This window comes from Aotus nancymaae, unplaced genomic scaffold (assembly GCF_030222135.1).
Source record: "Aotus nancymaae isolate 86718 unplaced genomic scaffold, 86718_ANA_hifiasm-v0.15.2.pri h1tg000040l, whole genome shotgun sequence".
Classification (NCBI taxonomy): Eukaryota; Metazoa; Chordata; class Mammalia; order Primates; family Aotidae; genus Aotus; species Aotus nancymaae.
Genome location: NW_026988454.1, coordinates 52,591,304 through 52,617,002, shown reverse-complemented (window position 1 = coordinate 52,617,002; position 25,699 = coordinate 52,591,304). Strand labels below are relative to the sequence as shown.

Here is a 25,699-nt window from a genome sequence, read left to right as displayed (position 1 = left end):
TTTCTTGATTACTTTTTTTCCTTTAGCCAGCTGTTGTTGAATTGATCAAATTGCTATTCATTCCTTTTATTGCTGCTGTCATTTTGGAAGTTCTATTATATGCTTTGATTTAATTTCTCATTTTATATTCTTTCCCAGTACTCATAATCAAACACATATGTGAAAACAATGCCCTTTCCTCCTAACTATGGATGTAATTTCTCTACTGCTTCTTTCCGTTAAGTCTCCAGAATACTTTCACCTGCCTTCTTCTGTCTGCTCTTACCAATAGAAATTGCTAAGATGATTTAATAATTTTGTTCTAGGTTATCATTACCTTTTTCCTATAATGTAGCCTTCCTATTTCAAAAATTCTTATTTAATATTTGTAAATCATATATGTAGATTGAGTTGTATTCCTGTCTATCACTTGTCCATGTATCTATCATTTTTTATCTAATTTAAGTTTATTTGTCACTACAATTTTTTTTCCTTTTCATCTCCCCTACTTTGAGAATTTCATTTTGTCTGGAAATAATATTTTCTAGAATATTCTCTGTGGAGAGAACGTTTAAGTAAAATTTTTTTTGAGGCTTTGTGTACAAGTTTTTATTTTAACATGTTTTCAATGATCTTGGAATCTAGGAATGTAATTGCTGGGTTGTAATTGCTTGGAATCTAGTCTGCTGAAGCTGTGCCCACAGTTGCTCCTTCCCCCGGGTACTCTGTCCCAGGGAAATGAGAGTTTTATCTATAAGCCTCTGACTGGGGCTGCTGCCTTTATTTCAGATATGCCCTGTCCAGAGAGGAGGAATCTAGAGAGGAAGTCTGGTTACAGCAGCTTTGCTGCACTGTGGTGGTTTCCACCCAGTTTGAACTTCCTGGCAGCTTCATTTATGCTGTGAGGGGAAAATTGCTTACTTAAGTGTCAGTAATGGCAGATGCCCCTTCTCCCACCAAACTCAAGCATCCCAGGTCAACTTCAGACTGCTGTGCTGGGTGCAAGAATTTCAAGCCTGTGGATCTTAGATTGCTGGGCTCTGTGAGGGTAGGACTCTCTGAGCAAAGCCACTTGGTTCCCTGCCTTCAGCTCCCCTTCCAGGGTAGTGAATAGGTCTGTCTAGCTGGGGTTCTAGGAGCCACTGGGTATGGAAAAAAAAAAAAACTCCTGCAGCTAGCTCAGTGTCTGCCCAAATGGCCACCCAGTTTTGTACTTGAACCTCAGCCCTGGTGATGTAGGCACCCAGGGGAATCTCCTTGTCTTCTGGTTGTGAAAACCATTGGAAAAGTGCAGTATCTGGACTGGATAGTGCCGTCCTTCATGGCGCAGTCCCTCATAGCTTCTTCCCTTGCTAAGGGAGGGATTTTTCTGGCCCCTTGCACTTCCTGGGTGGAACAACACCCTACCCTTCTGCTCTCCCTTCATGGGCTGCACCCACTGTCTAAACAGTCCCAATGAGATGAACTGATACCTCAAGTGGAAATGCAGAAATCACCCACCTTCTGTGTTGGTCTTGCCAGGAGCTGCAGACCAGAACTGTTTCTGTTTTACCATCTTGCCCCCGTCTTCATTTAAGTAAATATTCTTTACTTCTTTGTATATCTACATTTACCTGGAAGGTAAATGCTATCTTTGAGAGTTATAGTATTCTTGGTTTGTATTTATTCCCTCTCAGTAATCTGTAGATATTATTCTACCATCTTTTATCTTTCTATGTGTATAGCAGGTAAAATTTCAGTAACGCTCATTTTTGTTTTTAATTGAAAGTAACCAGTTTTTTGGCCTGGGAGCTTTTAAGATATTTCTCTTATTTTTACTAGGTTATGTCTTGGTAAGTATACCTTTTCTCATCAATCCTGCCTATAAAATATTGAGTCTGTCTACAGTCTCAGGTTCTTCTACAGCTCAGAAACACTTATTTTTCTATTAGTTCTATTATTGCCTCTCTTCTTTCTGTTCCTTTTAATTGCCTTCTGAAAGTCCTACTGTTATTATATTTCACTTCCTCATTTCATTCCCTACATCTTTTATAGTTTCTCCTCATTAACTAGACAATCAATTTAGTATTGAACAATATCATATTTTTCAATAAATCATTTAAGACATTGATTTTACTTTATTTGAAAAAGTGTGTTTTAAATTTCCAAAAATTCTATACTTGATGCTGTCCTTAAATCTTAATATTCTTACTGTTTCTTTTCAGATGTTGTTGGTTCTCCTCTGGGTGAAAACTAGCTCTGAGTGCACAGCTGCTTCTTTTTCTTCCTTTGTTTGCCCCAACTTTTGTACACCATTGCTTAACTTTCCTCATGATGGCTCAGCTCTAGCTTCTGGAACATGCCATCTCAGCAGTCCTGTGGTGGCTGAACTGTCTATTCCTGTGGGCTGCCTCTGTAGCATGAGAAGCCTGTCCCTTTCTTTGGGAGTTGCCATATAGAAGCCTCTCTGCTCTCTGCTCCATGGTCTCCTTATATTTTCTCAGGCTTACAAGTAAAGAAAATTCAAGTCACTTTTTTCAGCCCCTCATCAGCTCTTTGAGAGCAGGAAGTCAAAGCACAGGTGAAGGGAGGAACATTACCCTCTTACTGGGTAAAAGAGAGGGGTGGCCCATAGCTCTCTGAGGACCCAATCCTTATCCTACCCATTCTAAAATATTCTGTTATAATTCCCTGGAGAGAAATTTCCCTACAGTTTCTCTCTCTCACTCAGGATACCCTGGAAATTGGATCTCACTTGCATCCTTTTGGCCTTGCCTGCATGCTGTCCACAGCCAGTGATGGTGACTGACAGGAAATAGGAGAGCTGAAGTGGAAATGACCAAAACAGATACAATCAAACCATCAACTTCTTACAATCTCTTTATTTTTGTATCAGCTTTTTAACTTTGAATGGACATGCACCAACTGCATAAACTGTAATGTTGGACCTATCTAAAATATCTGCCTGCTGAAGTACAAATTTTCTCATGTTCAAATTAAGAACTAACCTCAAAGCCTGGAGGCCTGCCAGGTGTGACGCTTCTGTGCTCTGGGAGCCAATAGTGAAACAGAAGTGAAATAGAAAAAAAAAGTAAATAATATATTGGGCTAATATTTTTCTTAATTGAACAAACACATACTATTGAGTATTTGCTATTACTAATAAAAGACTGCTATACATACACATTAATAAGCTGCATTCAGGCATTATTCTGAAGAAGATTATTCTCTGAAATTCCCAGTCTAATTTTCAGAATAATGACTGCAAATATTGGTGAGTCTATCTCTTAGAAATATATAAAATGCTTATTGTCATTATTGGTAAAAAAATATTAATTATTGCTTAAAATAATTAACTTTACATGAATAAATAACATACACATTTTGTTAGACAGCACTTAAATATATACACTATATATTTATTCCAGAAAATATTTCTCAATCATGTAGCTGTGTGTTAGACACCCTACAGTACTGAAAAGCCAATTTTACCTTATGAGTATGCAGTTTGGTGGGGAGAAAACACCCACAAACATAAATAAATATATTATTGAAATTGCTACAAATAAGTTTTTAATCTGATGCACACTCTTTTTCTTTTATACTTTAAGATCTGGGGTACATGTGCAGATGGTGCAGGTTTGTTACATAGGTATACATGTGCCATGGTGGTGTGCTGCATCCATCCCCCCATCATTTACATTAGCTAGTTTTCCTAATGTTATCCCTCCCCAATCCCCCACTCCCTGCTATCCCTCCCTTAGCCCCGCATTCCTTGACAGACCCTGGTTTACCATGTTCCCCTCACTATGTCCATGTGTTCTCATTGTTCAACACCCACTTATGAGTGAGAACATGTAGTGTTTGATTTTCTGTTCTTGGGTCAGTTTGCTGAAAATGATGGTTCCCAGCTTCATCCATGTCCCTGCAAAGGACATGAATTCGTCTATTTTTATGGCTGCATAGTATTCCATGGTGTATATGGGCCACATTTCTTTATCCAGTCTATCATTGATAGGCATTTGGGTTAGTTCCAGGTCTTTGCTATTGTAAACAGTGCCACATGTGTGTGCATATGTCTTTATAATTGAAAGTTTTATAATCCTTTGGGTATATACCCAGTAATAGGATTGCTGTATCAAATGGAATTTCTATTTCTAGATCCTCAAGGAATTGCCACACTGTCTTCCACAATGGTTGAACTAATTTACACTTCCAGCAACAGTGTAAAAGTGTTCTTATTTCTCCACATCCTCTCCAGCCTCTGTTGTCTCGTGATTTTTTAGTGATTGCCATTCTAACTGGTGTGAAATGGTATCTCAATGTGGTTTTGATTTGCATTTCTCTAATGACTAGTGATGATGAGTTTTTTCTCATATGTTTGTTGGCTGCATAAATGTCTCCTTTTGAGACATGTCTGTTCATATCCTTTGCCCACTTTTTGTTGGGGTTGTTTGTTTTTTTCTTGTAAATTTGTTTATATTCTTTGTAGATTCTAGTTATTAGCCCTTTGTCAGATGGGTAGATAGTGAAAATTTTTTCCCTTTCTGTTGGTTGCCAGTTCACTTTAATGATAGTTTCTTTTGCTGTGCAGAAGCTCTTAAGTTTAATTAGGTCCCATTTATCTATAATGGCTTTTGTTTCCATTGCTTTTGGTGTTTTGGTCATGAAGTTCTTGCCCATGCCTATGTCCTGAATGGTATTGCCTAGGTGTTCTAGAGTTTTTATGGTGTTAGGTCTTATGTTTAAATCTTTAATCCATCTGGAGTTAATTGTTGTATAAGGGTGTAAGGAAAGGATCCAGTTTTAGCTTTCTGCATATGGTTAGCCAGTTTTCCCAACACCATTTATTAAATAGGGAATCCTTTCCCCTTTGCTTGTTTTCATCAGGTTTGTCAAAGTTTACATGGTTGTAGATATGTGATGTTACTTCTGAGGCCTCTGTTCTGTTCCATTGGTCTATATCTCTGTTTTGGTACCAGTACCATGCTCTTTTGGTTACTGTAGTCTTGTAGTAGCTTGAAGTAAACTAGAATGATGCCTCCAGCTTTTTTTTTTTTTTTTTTTTTTTTTTTTTTTTTTTTGGCCGTGGCTATGTGGGCTCTCGTTTGGTTTCGTATGAAGTTTTGGGTGGTTTTTTCCAATTCTGTGGAGAAAGTCAATGTCTGCTTGATGCATGTAGCATTGAAACCATAAATTACTTGGGGCAATATGGCCATTTTCACAATATTGATTCATTCTACCATGAGCATGGAATATTTTTCCATCTGTGTGTGTCCTCTCTTCTTTGCTTGAGCAATGGTTTGTAGTTTTCCTTGAAGAGGTCCTTCATATCCTTTGTTAGTTGTATTCCTAGATATTTTATTCTTTTTGTAGCAATTGTGAAAGGAAGTTCACTCATGATTTGGCTCTCTGCTTGTCTGTTATTGGTGTATAGGAATGCTTGTGATTTTTGCACATTGATTTTGTATCCTGAGACTTTGCTGAAGTTGCTTATCAGCTTAAGGAGATTTTGGGCTAAGACAATGGGGTCTTCTAAATATACAATTGTGTCATCTGCAAATAGTGACAATTTGAATTGCTCTTTTCCTAATTGAATACTCTTTATTTCTTTTTCTTGCCTGATTGTCCTGCCCAGAACTTCCAATACTATGTTGAATAGGAGTGGTGAGAGAGGGCATCCTTGTCTTACTGATGCACACTCTTTTTTTTTATTTTTTTATTTTTTATTTTTTTTATTTTTTTATTTTTATTTTTTTATTTTTTTTAAAGATGGGGTTTCACCATGATGGCCAGGCTGGTTTTGAACTCCTGACCTCAGGTGATCCATCCACCTCGGCCTCCCAAATTGCTAGGATTACAGGCGTGAGCCACCATGCCCGGCACTGATGCACACTCTTAAGGAAACATCTGAGGAACAGCGCTAGAGAGAAGAACAAAAGTACCAATTATTTTTTCTTTTCTAAGAATAATAGAAAATATTAGAATAAAATAAAAAAAGACAAAAATAGAAAATAGAAATTGAAATAATTTCAGCCCCACAGAAAAACTGCTAAACAGTAGCAAAAAAAATCCTTTATTTCCATCATCCAGATTCCCAACTTGAAACTATGGTATTTGCTCTATTTCCCTGTATTTTTCTCCTACCCATCTCAAAAGAGAACCTATTTAAGCACCTTGATCACAAAAGGCCTCTGTGAAGAGTAAGTGATATATAAACTGAGATCTCAAAATACTGAAAAGTAGTAGGCCAGCAGATGTGGAGTGTTGTATATAGAAGGGACAGACATATAAATTCCAGAGATGGGAAAGAGCTCAGCACTTGAAAACAGAGTTTCCAGGACTTAATATATGGTAGGAAGAGTGGAAATAAGGAAGAGAAGAAATATGTCTTTTATAGTAAGAAATAGTGGTTTTATTCTATGTGCAATAAAAATCCAGTAAAAATTTCATGTGGAAATGATGTAGTTTGATATACATTTTAAAAAATTGTTATTATGTGAAAACAGATTGACAGGTTCATGAGGGCGGGTGTGATCCTGATTGGCTTAATTCTGTGCTTAGGATTTGTATTTCAGCCTGGAATCTCTTTGGGACTTTCAATCCAATCAACTTATGTGGACTTTCTTCCACTGTTCTTTGAATTGACAAGTTAGGAGACTATGCAATGGTGCAAACAAGGGTTGCTAATAGCCAGGTTTAGAACAGTAACCATGAAGGTAGAGACTAGCAGGTAAATTTTAGTTTTATTTCAAAGAAAAAATTGACAGGATTTTCTGACATCTTAAATATGAGGTTCAGCAAATGAAAGATTTCAAGAATGGCATATAATTTCTAGATCTAGTAACATGAAGGACAGTCATACCATTTTCTGGGATAGGAGAAAAACTGGGGATAACTTTGAATTGAATCAATAATTTACATTTTATATTTGTTAAGTATAAAAGTCTGTAACTTTTAAGAAATAAATAAGTAAATGCATATGTTAGTAAGCCTAGAGTGCAAAGAGAGATCAGATTTTGAAAAATGCATTTGGTGAACACCAAAATAAAGACAATATTTAAATCCATGGGAATAGATTAATATGATCACTGTTCAATGATACTCACATGTACAATGAACATCTTTTATGGAATGGATATTATAGGTATGGGGCATATCCTCGTGAATAAGATAGATTTGTGGAAGTTTTATTTGAGTGAGAGGTAGATAATATTCTAGGGAAAGGCCAGAAAATGAATTCTTAATATACAGATATAGAAGTCTGGGTAAGGAAGAGTACCCAGAACAGGAGACTAAGAAAATCCAAGAGTGGTCTAAAACAGGGGCCTTTCAAGAAAAAGGAAATTGTCTAACCATGGAGAGTATTGCTAAGTAGTCAAGCAAGCTAAACACAAGAATGAGTCCATCAGTTTGGCAATATGCAGATTGTCCATGCTCTAAGAATACTCTATTGGTCATACTGGTGGGGCAGTCAGAGTGAGCAGGCATGGAGTGAATAAGCAGTGAGGATCAGAGACAGAGTGTAGGGATTTAATTATTTTTGAGATGGAGTCTCACTGTGTCACCCAGACTGGAGTGCAGTGGCGTGATCTCAGCTTACTGTAACCTCCGCCTCCCAGGTTCAAGTGATTCTTGTGCCTCAGCCTCCCTAGTAGCTGGAACTTCAGGCATGTGCCACCACACCTGGCTACTTTTTTATATTTTTAGTAGAGACAAGATTTCATCCACCCACCTTGGCCTCCCAAAGTGCTGGGATTACAGGCATGAGCCACTGTACCCGGCCTTAAATTTTTATTAAAATCTAAAGAAATGTTGAAAGCAGCATCTCCAATTTCCAGGCAAGTAGTCTGACCATCCTGCCTAAAATATTAGGAAATTTTCAGATTAAGTTTTCTATTGAGAAAGGGCAAATGGAAAATGCAGGAACCCCTTTTTAAAAGGAAAGCCATTAAATGTTTACCATAACATCTATAGAATTTTGGAGGTTTTCCAGATAAAGAAGGCTAGGATTTGCTCACGTGCCATTAGATAGTCTTTAAGGGGTTGCAAAAATTATGATCAAATTAATCATATTTCTCTAAACTTAGTGATTTAGACACATTTATTTAAGAGTCCCTGATTATTAAGTCAAACTTAACAGGTTCACATTTATAAATAGTCAACATCTAATAGTGGTGTATCCATGTTTTAGATAATTTCAGTGTTCTGTTTAGCATATTGTATGTGAGGAACTTCAGATTGAATGCTGCTAATGTGTTAAAGACTTCCTTTGCTTAATGGTAACATGTAACATTAGATTGCCAAGTAGCAGTTGAAGTGCACTCAATGAATTCATAATGTTCCCCAGTGCTCCAAAATTATAGTAAACATGCCCCACTACTAGAGCACTATGCAAGCCACCACAGTTTTCTTAACAATTTTTTATTGAATGATATACATCTTCAGAATGGTGAAAACAGTGCTTAAATTGGGGTTATAACAGGTAGCTAGTTCTTGTAGTAGTATATGGCTTAAAATAACAAAATTGGAATATAAGTAATATAGTAGACAAAAAATATTCTTTTAGAAGAAGCAAATACAGAGATAAGAAATGTCACAAGTCAAAATCAAAGCTCTAATGTTGTATATTGAAGCTGTAGTTAGGTTAAGTATCTTAAAAATACTATGGTATTCATGTAATTGACATATTCATTTATTCCTTGAGTGAAAAGCTGCAAATTGTATGTTGTATTTTTTTTTTAGGAGAGGTAGGATCACACACATGTGTGTTGGAATAACCTAGGGTTGCTTTGTCCAGGGAGTTGATGCAGATAAATATTTAGAATTCTTAATCAGAGTGCTAACTGTATATTTGCAGGATAAGTGGGGCTAAAATGAACAAGAAAACAGCTTCCTATTTAATTTTGACTTTAAAAATAAGCATTTGAGTTTTAGATTTAAACATGTTTTTACGAATGGAGAAAATACATACAATTCCTAATCTGCATATTCACTGTGCTCCCTAAGTTCATTTATATGGTATTATTAGGAGCTGAGAATAGATTTGTCTGAAAGAATAGCTTATCCAGAGTAGCTTAGATTGTAGGCCAGATCAAAAAGTAATCTTACCTTTACAGATTCTGAGTTTTTTTTTCATTGTTCATTTATTTCCCTTTTTTCAATGTAGCTCTCTATATAAAACAAAATGGCTACATAATCATTTCTGATAATTGGAGGTAAGTACACCAGTTTAAATTTAACCTATTAGGGCATGTTGTTCAAGGCACTAGGAGAAGACTGTGGACTTTAATTTGTCCTTGCTTTAACTAAGAACCTCATTTGTGTTAAGATATATAGTGGCATTCACAGTTGCACCACTCTGTTAGGTATTTGAGGAATTGGAGCTGGCCTGCCTTAGTGACCATTAACTTATTGTACTAGCATTTTAAAAAGACACTGAGATATCCTTCTGCTGAAAGTCAGTGCAGCCCATCCATGAATGCATGTGACAACTGATCTCCGTAGGAGCATTTTCTTCATTTCTTTTCATACTCGAATTCTTAATAATTCCAACCAGATGGACATCTGCCTCTTTCTCTAAACAGCAATGCTCTAGAGTATGCCTATCTTGAGTTTTTTTTAACATTTGTGATGAACTCTTTAATGAGCAGTAGCAGAGGGATCCTGGAGTTCAGCTTGTTAATTAGCAGTACAGCTAGTGTTAGGTCAAAAATAATTGATTTATATTTTAGTTTTATACTATATACATGTTCTCACACAAAGGTATTTAGTAATCTTACTGCAAAGAGTATTTTCAAAAAAATCTCTAAATTGCATCTGCTTATAAAGCAAGTCATGAAGGCAGGTGTTTATATTTTATTCATGTGAAAGTTTAAGAGGATTGTTCTTACCCCAATCAAACTTTCATGTTACGGAATTTAAAAATACAATCACATACAAGATTTTCTCCATGATTCTGGCTATCTCTAGAGTAGTAATTTAAATAAAACTGGATTATAAATGATATAGGTATACTATATGTTAAGATGTTCCTAAACGTTAACAAATAAATGCTTGGTTATAAATTTAAATTTACCGTTGAGGTTACTTATAAACATAGACCCAATAAGATTTGCTTGGTAACTTGGTACAGTAAGAAAGTATTGACTAGGAGTCAGAAGACCTAGATTCTACTTTTAATTCTGCCACTATCTAGCTATGCAATCTTTGGCAAGTCATTTCTTCACTTCTCTCGTCTGTAAAATGATGTAATTGGTCTCTAATCTCTAAGGCAATTTGCACCTCTAAAATTCCATGAATTGAAGTTTCTTCTTCTCATTCCCTTTCCCTTATACTGGCATTTCTAGTAACTTGCCAAGTGACATGCTATAGCATTCTTATTTCAATCTATCATACCAGAACACATTTAATATTACTATTTACATTTTGAAATGCTCTTTATACAAGAATATAAGTCTTTTCTCATTTCCATATCAATATCTTTTGACTTTATTTGAAGAATAGTAGCTTTTGTCAACCTTTACAAGAATTTCTGGCTACGTTTGAACAAATAGGCATTTGGACTTTTACATCCACTTCTGTTAATACACTATACTTGAATTCTAAAGACATTTTTTGGTTGTTTTAGGCCCCTAGAGGTGCTGGAAAAAGTTGTCAGATACTATGTCTTCTCTTTCTATGTATTCTGTCTTTTATTTTGACCTAAACATGATTATCAGCAATTTTGATGAAATAAATGATGTGATTATCAGATTTGCCCCTGATATGCTGGATAAGAGGGCAGAAACAATATATTTAAGAATTGTGATTCATCTCCAGAGCACCTCCAGGAACTAACAGTGGGAGATACAACAGGAAAGAAAATGTCAAAGCCTGCATTTTGGCAAAACAATAAAATCAACAGGACAAACCTAGAATTATAGAAACTTCACTTAAGAAAATTATATGCAGCCATAAAAAACGATGAGTTCGTGTCCTTTGTAGGGACATGGATGAAACTGGAAACCCTCATTCTCAGCAAACTGACTCAAGAACAGAAAATCAAACACTGCATGTTCTCACTCAGAGTGGGGAGAACACATGGACACAGGGAGGGGAGCATCACACACTGGGGTCTGTTGGGGGGGCGGAACTAGGGGAGGGACAGCGGGGGGTGGGGAGTTGGGGAGGGATAACATGGGGAGAAATGCCAGATATAGGTGATGGGGATGGAGGCAGAAAACCACATTGCCATGTATGTACCTATGCTGCAATAAAATATATATTTAAAAAAATCATATACATCAAAGAAGAGACACTCAATTATCCAAACAAATAAAAAAAATAGACTACATTAATGTAAGTAGGATATTTTGATGTCAGAACAGGATATTCTTTCTTGTGTCACATGTGGAGAGCTGCATTGAATTCTGCATTTAATTATTTAGCTTAGTAAATATAGAGTTAAGCTTTAGTATAATATCATAACTAGAAACATAAACTCCCAACCCTGGCTGACTTTGAAAATTACCTGTGAAACTTTCTAAATTAATATGACAGATCTCTGCCCTATGATACTTTACTAGTAGTTCTTGGATATATATTAAATGCCTGTATTGTTTTCACGTGGATGCATAGCCAAGACTAAGAACCACTGGTAGAGTCGGAAGACTTTGCTGTCCAAGAGGCCTAGGTAGAAATACAAAATTAATTACCTTGGCCTTACACAATAATGCTAATTATAAGAACTACCAAATATTGAGTAATTACAGTGTGTTAAGTGGTTTATGTATATTATTGCATTAATCCTTATAATAATCTTTTATAATGATAGACTGTCAGTGATGTAAAATTACTTTGACCAAATAGCATATGTAACAAGTGTCTTCCCTGATTTCAAAGATTCTTCTCTCACTTCATCATTAAATTATATTATTAAAAAGCTACTCATTGATGAACTGGGATGATGAAGGGAATCACAGTTTTAAGACACATCGACAGCAGGCTTGGAGTAGGAACATCCAGCCAGTGAGTCAGAAAGGACATTGGAGCCTTGCAGGACACTGGTAGTCAGTAGTCACAGCTACAGCCACAGAGCTGTGGTGGGGCTAGCATGTGAGCAGAGAGCTGAGGAGTACCTCCCAACTGCAAATGGCACCAGATTGCCCTTGAGGCAGAAGTCACCTTAGAAAAAATAAAAATGTAAAGGAAAACCCTTTTTTTCATTTTGTCTGTTCTGGGAACTGGAATATAAACTCAAATCACCAGCTAGAGTTCTGTGTTGGGGTATCCAGTTCTTTCTAAGGGTCTGGTCTTCACAACTAAAGGGGGCAAGTGGTTTCAGCCTGGGGTTTTCTTATGTGTGTCTAAAGTTTATCTGGTCCTATGTCACTTGTGCTGGTATATCTGTTTGCTACTTTATGATCCATGCTATTCATTAAAGGAATTTCCTCTGCTTAGTAACATGGGGTGTGTGTGCACATGCACACACATGCATGTATGCATGGCCTGGCCAATACTGCATGCCTTCATCTAAACTGAGGGCTTACTCTGCAGTTTCTTTGTAAAGTGTTGTAACCATGAAAACAATTATTTAAAAAGCATTTTGGGTGAAAGGATTTGTCCAGTGATGAAGACAGTTTCTTCTATGGCAGCACAGCATTCTTCAAATCATGGAAACAAAAACTCAATTTACCTTGGTGGAAACAAGACTGGTGTGATAGTGATCATGTTGCTACCAGAGCCAGAATGAGACTGGAAGTGATGGTGGGTTGACAGCAGTTCTAAACATTTTTAGCCACTACAGGACAGACTCAGAAACATGTTGTTGCAGTGGGGATGGTTGACTGGTACATTTTAATTTGTTATCACAGGACTAGTAAACAAGGAAGAATCTGTAGGTTTTTCTTATATACTTATTTAACATTTAAATAGATATTAGCTCCATAAATACATAGTTTAACTTATCAGGACCAAGAAACTATAAGCTTCAATTTGAGCCAAAAAAATATGCAATCTTGATTATAACTAAAATCTGGATTTTCCACCTTATATATGACACAAGAAATATGTTACATAAATAAGCAATAAAAAGCATACCAAAAATATACACCTTTTCTTTGAAGAGCTTTTATTCTAGATGTATTTAATTTTGGAAAAGCTTTGTTTACTTGAGGAATTTTATATTATTACATTTTTAAATTTAGTTACTAACTAGTTAATTACATTTTGAAGAAAATACTTAAAATATGCTTTAAGAAAGTGAAACTTTTAAATCAGTGTTGCCAGAGTGGAAGAAAGTTATTTTAGGACTTCTGCCAAGATGGCTGAATAGGAACAGCTCCAGAGCACAGTTCCCAGTGAGAGAGACGCAGAAGGTGAGTGATCTTTGCATTTCCAACCTAGGTATCAGGTTCATTTCAATGGGACTGGTTGGACAGTGGGTGTAGCCCAAGGATGGTGAACCAAGGCAGGGCGTGGCACTGTCCCACCCAGGAAGTGCAACTGGATGGAGGATTGGGGACTTTACCCCCTTGGCACTCCAGTTCAGCTACAGCACTTCTCCCATGGCCATTGCAAGCTACAGTTCAGGAGAATGCTGTCAGGCTGAAAAGCACTGTGAGTTACCAACACAGATCTTAGTGACAGCTCTGGCTGGCCTAGTGCCATGAGTTGTTGGCATAGATCTTGGTAGAAGTTGTGACTAGCTCTGAGAGTGCCTGCAGGACAGATCTACCCACCCTCCAGGAAGAGGGAGAGCTGAAAGCAGGGAGACAGGTGATACAGCCTGGCAGGTCCCATCCCACAAAGACCAGCAAAGCCCTTTCATTTGAGAGTTTGGCAGCCAGCACATCACTCTGAGCTCCACCCAGGATGATGGAGCTCAATGGAGGGAAGGGCGTCTGCCATTATGAAGGTGAGTGTAATCTCACCTGTGTAAACAAAAGCCAGAGGAAGCCTACACAGCAGCTGGGCTGAGTCAGAGGCAGCCAGCATTGCTTCTGCAGGCAGACAAGGGACAGACTGCCTCCTCAAGCAGCTCCCTGACCCCTGAATAACCAAGAAAAAATTCCTCATACAGGAGATCTCAGGAAGACACCTGGTGGGTACTTTTCTGGGATGAAACTACCAGAGGAAAGATTAGGCTCCACACCCCCCTCCATGGGTGATTCCCAGGCAAGCAAGGTCTCGAGTGGACCACCAGCAGTTCTATAGAAGAGGAGCCTGACTGTTAGAATAAAAACTAAAAAACAAAAAGAAATAGTTTCAACATCAACAGAAAGGATGTCCACTCAGAGACCCCATCCGAAATCACCAACCTCAAAGATCAAAGGTAGATATAAACACACGAAGATGGGAGGAAACCAGTGCAAAAAGGATGAAATAATCAAAGACCAGAATGCCTCTCTTCCTCCAAGGGATCACAACTTCTCACCAGCAAGGGAGCAAAGCTGGATGGAGAATGAGTTTGACAAATTGACAGAAGCAGGCTTCAGAAGGTGGGAAATAAACTTCTCTGGGCTAAAGGAACATGTTCTAACCCAATGTAAAGTAACTAAAAACCTTGAAAAAAGGTTAGATGAAATACTAACTAGAATAACCAGCTTAGAGAAGAACATAAATGACTTGATGGAGGTGAAAAACACAGCACGAGAACTTCCCGAAGCAGACACAAGTTAGTATAGCTGAATCGATCAAACAGAAGAAAGGATATTAGAGATTGAAGATCAACTCAATGAAATAAAATGAGAAGGCAAAATTAGAGAAAAAAAGTGAAAAGAAATGAAGAAAGCCTCCAAGAAATATGGGATTATGTGCAAAGACCTAATCTGTGCTTGATCAATGTACCTGAATGTGACAGGGAGATTGTATCCAAGCTGGAAAACACTCTTCAGAATATTATCCAGGAAAACTTCCTGAACCTAGCAAGGCTGGCCAATATTCAAAAACAAGAAATACAGAGAACACCACAAAGATACTCCACAGGAAGATCAACCCAAGGGCTTATAATCATCATATTCACCAGGGTTGAAATGAAGGAAAAAATGCTAAGGGTTTTCAGACAGAAAGGTAGGGTAACCTACAAAGGGAAGCCCATCAGACTCACAGTGGATCTCTTGGCAGAAACCCTATAAGCCAGAAGAGAGTGGGGGCTAATATTCAACATCCTTAAAAAAAAGAACTTTCAAACTAGAATTTCATATCCAGCCAAACTAAGCATCATAAGGGAGGGAGAAATAAAATCCTTTATGGACAAGCAACTGCTGAGAGATTTTTGTCACCACCAGATCTGCCTTACAAGAGCTCCTGAAGAAACACTAAACATGGAAAGGAACAACCAGTACCAGTCACTGCAAAAACATACCAAATGGTAAAGACCATCAACAAAATGAAGAAATTGCATTAACTAACATGCAAAACAACCAGCCAGTAACAAAATGGCAGGATCAAATTCACACATAACAATATCAATGTTAAATGTAAATGGCCTAAGTGCACTATCAAAGGATACAGACTGGCAAACTGGATAAAAAGCCAAGACCTACCAGTATACTGTATTCAGGAGAACCATCTCACATGCAAAGATACATATAGACTCAAAGGGTTGGAAGAAGATTTACCAAGCAAACGGAGAGCAAAAAAAAAAAGGGGGGGTTGCAATCCTAGTCTCTGATAAAATGGACTTTAAACAAAGATCGAAAGAGACAAAGAAGGGCATTACATAATGGTAAAAGAATCAATGCAACAAGAACTAACTATCCCAAATATATATGCACCCAATACAGGAGCACCTAGATACATAAAGCAAGTTCTTAATGACCTACAAAGATACTTAGACTCCTGCACAGTAATAGTGAGAGACTTTAACACTCCACTGTCAATATTAGATCAACGAGGCAGAAAATCAGAAAGATATCCAGGATTTGGATGCAGATCTGGACCAAGCAGACCTAATGGACATCTACACAACTCTCCACCCCAAGTCCACAGAATATACATACTTGTCGGCACCACATCACACTTACTCTAAAATTGACCACATAATTGGAAGTAAATCACTCCTCAGCAAATGCAAAAGAACAGAAATCATGACAAACAGTCTCTCAGATCACAGTGCAATCAAATTAGAACTCAGGATTAAGAAACTCACTCAAAACTGCACAACTACATGGAAATTGAACAACCTGCTCCTGAATGACTACTAGATAAATAGTGAAAGGGAGGCAGACATGAAGATGTTCTTAGAAACCAATGAGAAAGTTATTTAGAGTAAGAATGATGGGAAACAAACAGCAACAGAAAAACAGATTAAAAAATGGAGAATGGGCACAAATGACTGCACATATTTCTCTGCAAATAGCTAAAATAATCTTTGAGGCCTGTTATTATACTAGAGCGAGTTTATAGAAAAACTGATGAAAGTAAAACCAATGTCTGAAGACACACAAGATGGAAGTGTCCATTATCATGGCATTTGAAATATAAGATTTTATAATTGACCAGTGCTGTTGAAGCCAACCAAATATACTGGGTCACTGAATTCAAGTTTTTATGCCTAGGTTGGGCTCACTAAAAGATTCTAATGCAAGGGTCTTGATTATGCCTCTGATGAGCTTAGTGACTTTTGTGGCCAACTCAATTCCTATTTGAATGGAATGTTTTCCTCAATAAATTCATTTCATTATGACTATCGAGGCCATAGAAATAATGATTGATTCTTCTTTTGTGCACAATGTGCTATTGATTTTTCTTTGTCAGCATAAATTAACTTACCCTTTTAACTTCCCAGGACAAAACATGCTAACTCACCTTCTTTTTTCAGTGGTCTCATATTAGAATGATGTATGTGCACTGACAGCTTTGTTTCCTTTAGATATTGCTACAATAATTATATTAAATTCTCACAAATTACTAATAAAAGTACTTAAATTACTAAGGTTAGTGGTCAGTGCAATTTTTATATATTGAAAATATTGAAGAAGATACATGATAAGAATAACAGTCTGTGTATAACCTGTGTGTGTGTGTGTTTAAATATAAGGATAAAAATAATAGGCACAGAGAAGTTCTGAATACTTCATAACATAGAAGTCGTGCTTTAGTGGGTTTGGAAATTGGTTTAGAGACTATTAAGGCAAAAAAAAAATGTAGATGAATTATTTTATATAGAGAGCAAGAATCTTATTGTTTAAAGGTTTACCAATATTTCATTTCTAATTTTTACACAATGTATTCTAGTATTATTGAAATAGGAAGCATATTCTTAAAATTTAAAAATCATATAATTGAAAGGTCTTGTTATTCTTAAACCTTTAATAAGAAAAAATATTTGACTCATTAGATTTATTAAACTTTTGTTTTACAAATGTATACGTTTCATGTATTTATTACCCAAGGGTGGGTGAGGGCTGTTATGTGTTTCCTAATGGTCTTTCATTATTCTAATATTAAATACAAGGTATTAGGTATTCTAAAATAAGAATGAAAACCACAGAGTTTTTAGGACCATCATATTGCTGACTACTTGGATCAGCATTAGCAGTGTGGTCTATGTGACTGGTCACTACTAGAGTGTCTAGTGTATAACTCATGTAAGTATTTTATATCCCTGATTTATTTCTCATGGAAGAAAATTTTAATTGGTTTTTAAATTATTTGTAAAATATTAGTTCACTTTAGAGTATGAAGGATATAATATGACATATATTCAACTTCTCCCTTTCAACATTTATTTATTATACTTTAGGTTCTGGAGTACATGTGCAGATTTTCCAGGATTGTTGCATAGGTACACACGTGCCATAGTGGTTTGCTGCCTCCATCCCCCCGTCACCTACATCAGACATTTCTTCTAATGTTATCCCTCCCCAAACTCCCCACCCGCTGTTGTCCCTCCCCTAACCCCCAACACCCAACAGACACCTACCTATGAGTTAAACACCCACCTATAAGTGAGAACATGCAGCATTTGGTTTTCTGTTCTTGTGTCAGTTTGCTGAGAATGATGGTTTCCAGATTCATCCATGTCCCTGAAAAGGACATGAGCTCATCTTTTTTTATGGCTGCATAGTATTCCATGGTGTATATGGGCCACATTTTCTTTGTCCAGTCTATCATTGATGGGCATTTGGGTTGGTTCCAGGTCTTTGCTATTGTAAACAGTGCTGCAATGAACATACGTGTGCTTGTGTCTTTATAATAGTACAATGTATAATCCTTTGGGTATATGACCAGTAATGGGATTTTTGGGTTAAATGGTATTTCTAGTTCTAGATCCTTGAGGAATCACCACACTGTCTTCCACAATGGTTGAACTAATTTACACTCCCATCAATAGTGTAAAAGTTTTTCTATTTCTCCACATCCTCTCCAGCATCTGTTGTCTCCAGATTTTTTAATGATTACCATTCTAACTGGAGTGAGATGGTATCTCAATGTGGTTTTGATTTGCATTTCTCTAATGACCAGTGATGATGAGCCTTTTTTTTCATATGTTTGTTGGCTGCATAAATGTCTTCTTTAGAAATGTGTCTGTTCATATCCTTTGCCCACTTTTGGATGGGGTTGTTTTGTTCTTGTAAATCTGCTGTAATTCTTTGTAGATTCTGGATATTAGCCCTTTGTCAGATGGGTAGCTTGCAAAAATTTTTTTACCATTCTGTTGGTTGCTGGTTCACTCTAATGATTGTTTCTTTTGCTGTGCAGAAGCTCTTAAGTTTAATTAGATCCCGTTAGTCTATTTTGGCTTTTGTTGGCATTGCTTTTGGTGTTTCAGTCATGAAGTCCTTGCCTATGTCTATGTCCTGAATGATAATGCCTAGGTTTTCTTCTAGGGTTTTTATGTTTAAATCTTTAATCCATCTGGACTTAATTTTTGCATACGGTGAAAGGAAGGGGTCCAGTTTGTATTTTCTGCATGTGGCTAGCCAGTTTTCCCAACATCATTTATTAAACAGGGAATCCTTTCCCCATTGCTTGTTTTTGTCAGATTGATCAAAGATCTTATGGTTGTAGATGTGTGGTGTTACTTCCAAGGCCTCTGTTCTGTTCCATTGTCTATATCTCTGTTTTGGTACCAGTACCATGCTGTTTAGATTACTGTAGTCTTGTAGTATAGTTTGAAGTCAAATAGCATTAGGCCTCCAGCTTTGTTCCTTTTGCTTAGGATTGTCTTCACTATGAGGGTTCTTTTTGGTTCCATATGAAATTTATGGTTGTTTTTTCCAGTTCTGTGAATAAGTTCAATGGTAGCTTGATGGGGATAGCAATAAATCTATAAATTACATTGGGCCATGTGGCCATTTTTATGATACTGATTCTTCCTAACCATGAGCATGGAATATTTCCATCTGTTTGTGTCCTGTCTTATTTCCTTTAGCAGTGGTTTGTAATTCTCTTTGAAGCGGTCCCTCACAGCCTTTGTTATTTTTATTCCTAGGTATCTTATTCTCTTTATAGCAATTGTGAATGGGAGTTGGCTCATGATTGGTCTTTCTGTTTGTCTGTTAATCATGTATCTACTGAGATGATTATGTGGTTTTTGTCTTTGATTCTGTTTATGTGATGGATTACATTTATAGGTTTGTGTTTGTTGAACCAGCCTTGCATCCCAGGATGAAGCCTACTTGATCATGATGGATCAGGTTTTTGATGTGCTGTTCATTCAATTTGCCAGTATTTTATTGAAGATTTTTACATTGATGTCCATCATGGATATTGGCCTCAAATTTCCTTTTTTACTTGTGTCTTTGCCAGGTTTTGGTATCAGGATGATGTCGGTCTCATAAAATGATTTAGGGAGGATTCTCTCTTTTTGTATTGTTTGCAATAGTTTCGGAAGGAATGATACCAGCTCCTCTTGGTACATCTGGTAGAATTTGGCTGTGAACATGTCTGGACCTGGACTTTTTTTGGTTGGTAGGCTATTAATTGCTGCTGCTGCCTCAATTTCAGACCTTGTAATTGGTCTATTCAGGGATTCAATTTTTTCCTGATTTAGTCTTGGGAGGGTGCAAGTGTACAGAAATTTATCCATTTCTTCTAGATTTACTGGTTTATGTGCATAGAGTTGTTTCTGGTAATCTCTGATGGTATTTTGTATTTCTTTGGAATCAGTGGTGATATCTCTTTTACCATTTTATATTGCATCTATTTGATTCTTCTGTCTTTTCCTTTTTATTAGTATGGGTAGTGGTCCGTCTGTTTTGTTGATCTTTTCAAAAAACTAGTTCCTGGATTTACTGATTTTTTTTCCAAGGTTTTTTTTGTGTCTCTGCCTCTTTAAGTTCTGCTCTGATCTTCATTATTTCTGTCTTCTGCTAACTTTTGAATTTTTTTGATTTTGCTCCTCTAGCTCTTTCAATTTTGATGATAGGGTGTTGATTTCATATGTTTCCCCACTTCTCATATGGACATTTATTGCTATAGATTTCCCTCTAGACAGTGCTTTAAATGTGTCCCAGTGATTCTGGTATGTTGTGTCTTCATTCTCATTGGTTTCTAAGAATATCCCTTTTTCTGCTTCCATTTCATTGTTTATCTAGTTGTCATTCAGGAGCAGGTTGTTCAATTTCCATGTAGTTGTGCAGTTTTGAGTGAGTTTCTTAATTCTGAGGTCTAATTTGATGGCACTACAGTCTGAGAAACTGTTATGTTTTCCCTTCTTTTGCATTTGCTGAGGAGTGATTTACTTCCAATTATGTGGTCAATATTAGAGTAAGTGCAATGTGGTGCTAAGAGGAATGTATATTCTGTAGATTTGGGGTGGAGAGTTCTGTAGATGTCTGTTAGGTCTGCTTGGTCCAGAAATGCATTCAAGCTCTGGATATTCTTGATAATTTTCTGTCTCGTTGATTTGTCTAATATTGACAATGGAGTGTTAAAGTCTCCCACTACTAGTGCGTGGGATTCTCAGTCCCTTTCTAGATCTTTAAGAACTTGCTTTATATATCTGGGTGCTCCTGTATTTGGTGCATATATATTTAGGAAAGTTAGCTCTTCTTGTTGCGTTGAGCCTTTTACCATTATGTATTGCCCTTCTTTGTCTCTTTTGATCTTAGTTTGTTTAAAGTACATTTTATCAGAGACTAGGATTGCAACCCCTGCTTTTTTTTTTTCTTTTCTCCATTTGCTTGGTAAATCTTCTTCCATCCCTTTATTTTGAATCTATGTTTGTCTTTGCATGTGAGATGGGTCTCCTGAATACCGCACACTGATGGGTCTTTACTTTTTATCCAATTTCCCAGCCTGTGTCTTTTGATTGGGGCATTTAGGCTGTTTACATTTAAGGTTAATGTTGTTATTTGTGAATTCGATCCTGCCATTTTGATACTAGCTGTTTGTTTTGGCTGTTAGTTGATGCAGTTTCTTCATTTTGTTGATGGTGTTTACAATTTGGTACATTTTTGCAGTGGTTATTACTGGTTGTTCCTTTCCATGTTTAGTGCTTCCTTCAAGAGCTCTTGTAAGGCAGGTCTGGTAGCAACAAAATCTCTCAGCAGTTGCTTGTCCATAAAGGATTTTATTTCTGCTTTGCTTATAAAGCTTAGTTTGGCTAGACATGAAATTCTGGTTTGAAAGTTCTTTTCTTCAAAGATGTTGAACACTGGCCCCCACTCTCTTCTGACTTGTAGGGTTTCTGCCAAGAGATCCACTGTGAAAAAATATGGGACACTTCACGAATTTGTGTGTCATCCTTGTGGAGGGGCCATGCTAATCTTCTCTGTAGCATTCCACTTTTGCATGTGTGATGCTGAGGTGAGCACTCAACTTTTATTTTTTGAGGCACTTATTTGTCAAGTATAGGATATGAAAATATTCTAATAAATTTCAATTGATATCTTGCATCTGAAGATTCATACTTTCTCACCATCTGCCCCACCTTCTTTGCATTCCCAATACAGTGGCCCTCTTTAGGATACACATATTACTACAAGGTTTATTACCTCTGTGGATTTCCTCTCCTTTGACCTCCCTCTAACACTTGACCCCTTCTCAACTGCTTTGTGGTGAATTATTTTCGTATATATTTTACCCTTTCTCCCAGCAAGCCAAACAGATCAGATGGATGGTATCAATTTACTTTTTAAACAATTTCTCTGGTAAAGGTAATTTCGAACACCCATGCAAATGTTGCAGTATTTCTGTGAAGACACACTGAAACTTCAGGATAGTAAACCTGGAAGTGCAGCATATTAAATTCACTTAGATTACTGGCGTTTCTCTTGATTAGATATGTGCTGGATTCAGAGGATTTTGGGGTGCTTATGCTACAAATACTAAGTACTTCTTCCATGAAAATTGTGAAAAAAATCTTAGAGCTTCTACATCTGATGTCTGAAAAAGAATACATTTATCTGTTCACTGCAAGCATCTGAATATAATTCCATTAGTTATTCTTTTATAAAAAAGCTTTGCATTTTCTCTTTGGGATACTTAACAAGCCTAACATCAATATTTTATTTGTTCACTATTCATTTAAGATAATTTGTATCAAATTAATTGCAATATTTCTAAACATCAAAAGCAAAATATTAGCATAATGGAAGAGAAACAGAGAACACTAAGTAACCACTAATAAAAAGAAAATTCATAAACTCTGTAGCAGTCTTCAAATATTTTTGTAATGAACTGTAGGCAATTTTAATAATTTTTAAATATTCTTAATATTTAATCATAATTATATCAAGTATATATATCTGCATGTGCACATAAGATAATTGTTATAAAATTAAGTTTGTTTAGCTTGACTTCTCTCAGATTAATTATCATTTCAATTTCTTTTAGTCCTCCCCATTTTCTTATACTGTGTGAAGCCTGAGCTGTGATGGGCATCTATCTTTTTTGTTAATTTACCACTGCTGAAACTTTTATATCCTAATCTAACACCATTTTAATCAGTTCCTGATCAGGCAGCTTCCTCAGTCTAAGTTTCAGAACTTTCACCACACCAGTTTTTCTGAGATTCTCCTACTTTATCTAGTTTTCCTCCAGTTCATTTTCCTCTCTTCTGGGGTAAAGAGGACAGGATAAAGATAATTCTGTCTTCTAGACATTATTTTCGGACTTCTCTCACTATACACTCTCTGGTGAAGCTCAGCAGCTCCTATGATTTGATCCAACTTTTTCCAAATCTGAATTTCCAGCACAAATTTCTCCTAGGTTGTAGATGCACGTATCCCAAAGCTCCTTTACTCCCTTATGTCTCATACCAAATCCTGTACATTCTGTCTTCTTAGAATCTCTCCTCTCATTCTCATCTTCAACCTGATTCCCTGTACTTTAATAAGTGACTTCATTGTCTTATCTGTACAATGACTGCAATTTACCACTTGCTGTCCAACTCTCCAGTCTTGTACTCCCATACATCACCCTATAAATTGAGAAATCTTTGACCAATACAAAAATGATTTTATTGATCTTTACTTAAGTCCCTTGGCCAGTGTTCTCATGCAGGTTAAAATCTAAATTTCTTTAAGGATACCACGGTTTCATCCTCAAATATCTCTCCAGTCTTGCCTGTTGCTTTGATCTGATTTAAAACCCCTACTCCACGTATACTGGTTCTGACATAGGTAGCTACGGAAATCTTCTCTGGTGTTGATAAAACTGTGCTCTTTCTCTCTTTTTTTGTTTTTTGAAAAGAGTTCTTGCTCTTTTTCTTTCTGATGATAGAAATAAGCATTTAAAGATTTTGCTCTCCTAATAATAGCTATACCATGATATGTCAATATAATGCTGTATATTATCTCATATAAAGATTATAATTACCTTCATTTTTAGTAGTAAAGACTAAGGCATACAGAGGTTAAGTAACTTGTCCAAGGTCAAAGGCTGGGAGTGTGTCAGAGCTGATATCTGTAATAAAAGCAATGTAACTTATTGCTGAAAGGCTTGTCTACATTAATTTGGTGCAAAGATATGAAAAACTTAAAATGAACAGCTTCACCCCCAATGAAATGAATAAAGTGAATATAAATCAAATGCAAAGAATTACTAAAAGAAATGCTTGTTATTGTTTATGTGGTTGGGTCTTAACTCTAGGCTTGCAGACTCCCAAACAGCCTCGTGGCTTAATTTAAATAAAGTAATAGACTTTGTTGGGTTAGCAGTGCATGATAACATAGAAGTATTTGACAGAGTGCAGAGACACAACTCTGATAAAGAAATAATAAAGAGTTATTGTTTCAATCATCTTCTTTATCAGAACATAAGCTCCAAGCAGAGGATATTGCAGACCATACATCACTCTCCTAGAGGGGAATCTCCAACTAAAATAGCCACATGGTATTTCTAGAACAATTTCAGAAATGAGATGAGTTCTTTTGTCATATGGAAAAGGTAGGAGTTTGTCTTTTATAGAAAGAATGATTCTGTGGCAGGCAGCACTCCTGTTTTGCCAGGCAAATAATCAAACCACGAGAGTTCACTTTTGCCTCAGTTGTACTGATCATTATTTCATCTTTGCTTTTGAGAAAGAAAAGTGGGAAAATGGTGTTTTTAATTTCTAATAAGTAGTTTTGTAGAATACAGTGAAAGAAATCCTGAGAAAAAGAAGATACTTGTAAAAGAACTTTAAATATTTCATATACATATGGTAGTCCTCTAAAATTCCTCTACTATTCCTCTAAATATTAATGATGTTTTCCTGGACCCTGTTATAGTACAGAAATATTTCTTTTTTACTTTTGAAGAACATGGAATTATAACTTTTGTGGCTTGCAAACCTCAAAAGGAAAAAGGCAAATAAATAAAAAAACAAGTAGTGCCTTTATCCAGTAGAAAATTTATTTTTGCAATATTCATGCCATTTTTAGGGCACAAAGGATCACCATAATATATCTGACAGAAACAAATAGCTAGAACTATAAATGTGATTTTTAAAAATTACTGATTACTTCTTTTTTTTTTTAAGGTTTGTGTTTGTTTACATTTGCATAAAGAAACATTGGAAACATATACAATAAGGTAATAAAAGATGTTATCTGTAAGGAGAGGGGTAGGGGCAGAGGCAGACAGGAATGGGATTGTAGTATTGGGATTGCTGGATTGAATGGTAATTCTTTTAGCTCTTTGAGGAATTGCCATACTGCTTTCCACAGTGGTTGAACTACTTTACCCTCCCACCAACAGTGAGTAAGGATTTCCTTTTCTCTGCAACCTTGCCAGCATCTGTCATTTCTTGACTTTTTAATAATAGCCATTCTAACTGGTGTGAGACAGTATCTCATTGTGGTTTTGATTTGCATGTCTCTAGATTTCTTAACCTCATTAATTAATGAGGGAACTACTAAGATGTTATGATTGGTTCAAAGGAGAAATCTAAAGAGCCACATTTCCATTTAGTACATTAAATACAGAAATTTTACAAATAAATGCAAAAACCACTCAATATTCACAGGATACTAGTCAATTACATTCCACTGAACATCACAGCTTATTTTCATTTCTACAGACAAGAATAATTTGTATTCATTTTCTATTGCATTTCTATGGATAAGAATAACTTGAATTCTTGTAAGGATCTACAATTTATGAGGTGAAATAGAATTGCTGTAATGTCCAAGAGAGAGAACTTTCTCTATCAATGAATTTAAATTATTGTGGCTCATTTCATTAATAGTAAAAGTGAAGTATCAGGTAGATAATAATATGAAAATCAATACCTGCTACATGTTGTTGTTGTTTTCTTCCTCATTGACTAGTTTTAAGGTAAGATTTCTTTGTCTATTTCTTTTTTTTGAGATGGAGTCTCACTCTG

The 25,699-nt window shown here is 36.3% G+C and overlaps 1 long non-coding RNA gene and 1 other non-coding gene across 4 annotated transcripts in view; one reads left to right on the top strand and one right to left on the bottom strand.

The window, feature by feature from the left end:
* Window positions 1–25,699, top strand: part of LOC135268339 (uncharacterized) — a 627,138-nt gene that overhangs the window by 459,329 nt on the left and 142,110 nt on the right. The gene's annotated exons all lie outside the window — the stretch shown is intronic.
* On the bottom strand, window positions 21,599–21,704 carry LOC135268503 (U6 spliceosomal RNA). The gene has a single exon (XR_010336818.1). It is a non-coding gene; the product is annotated as a U6 spliceosomal RNA (small nuclear RNA).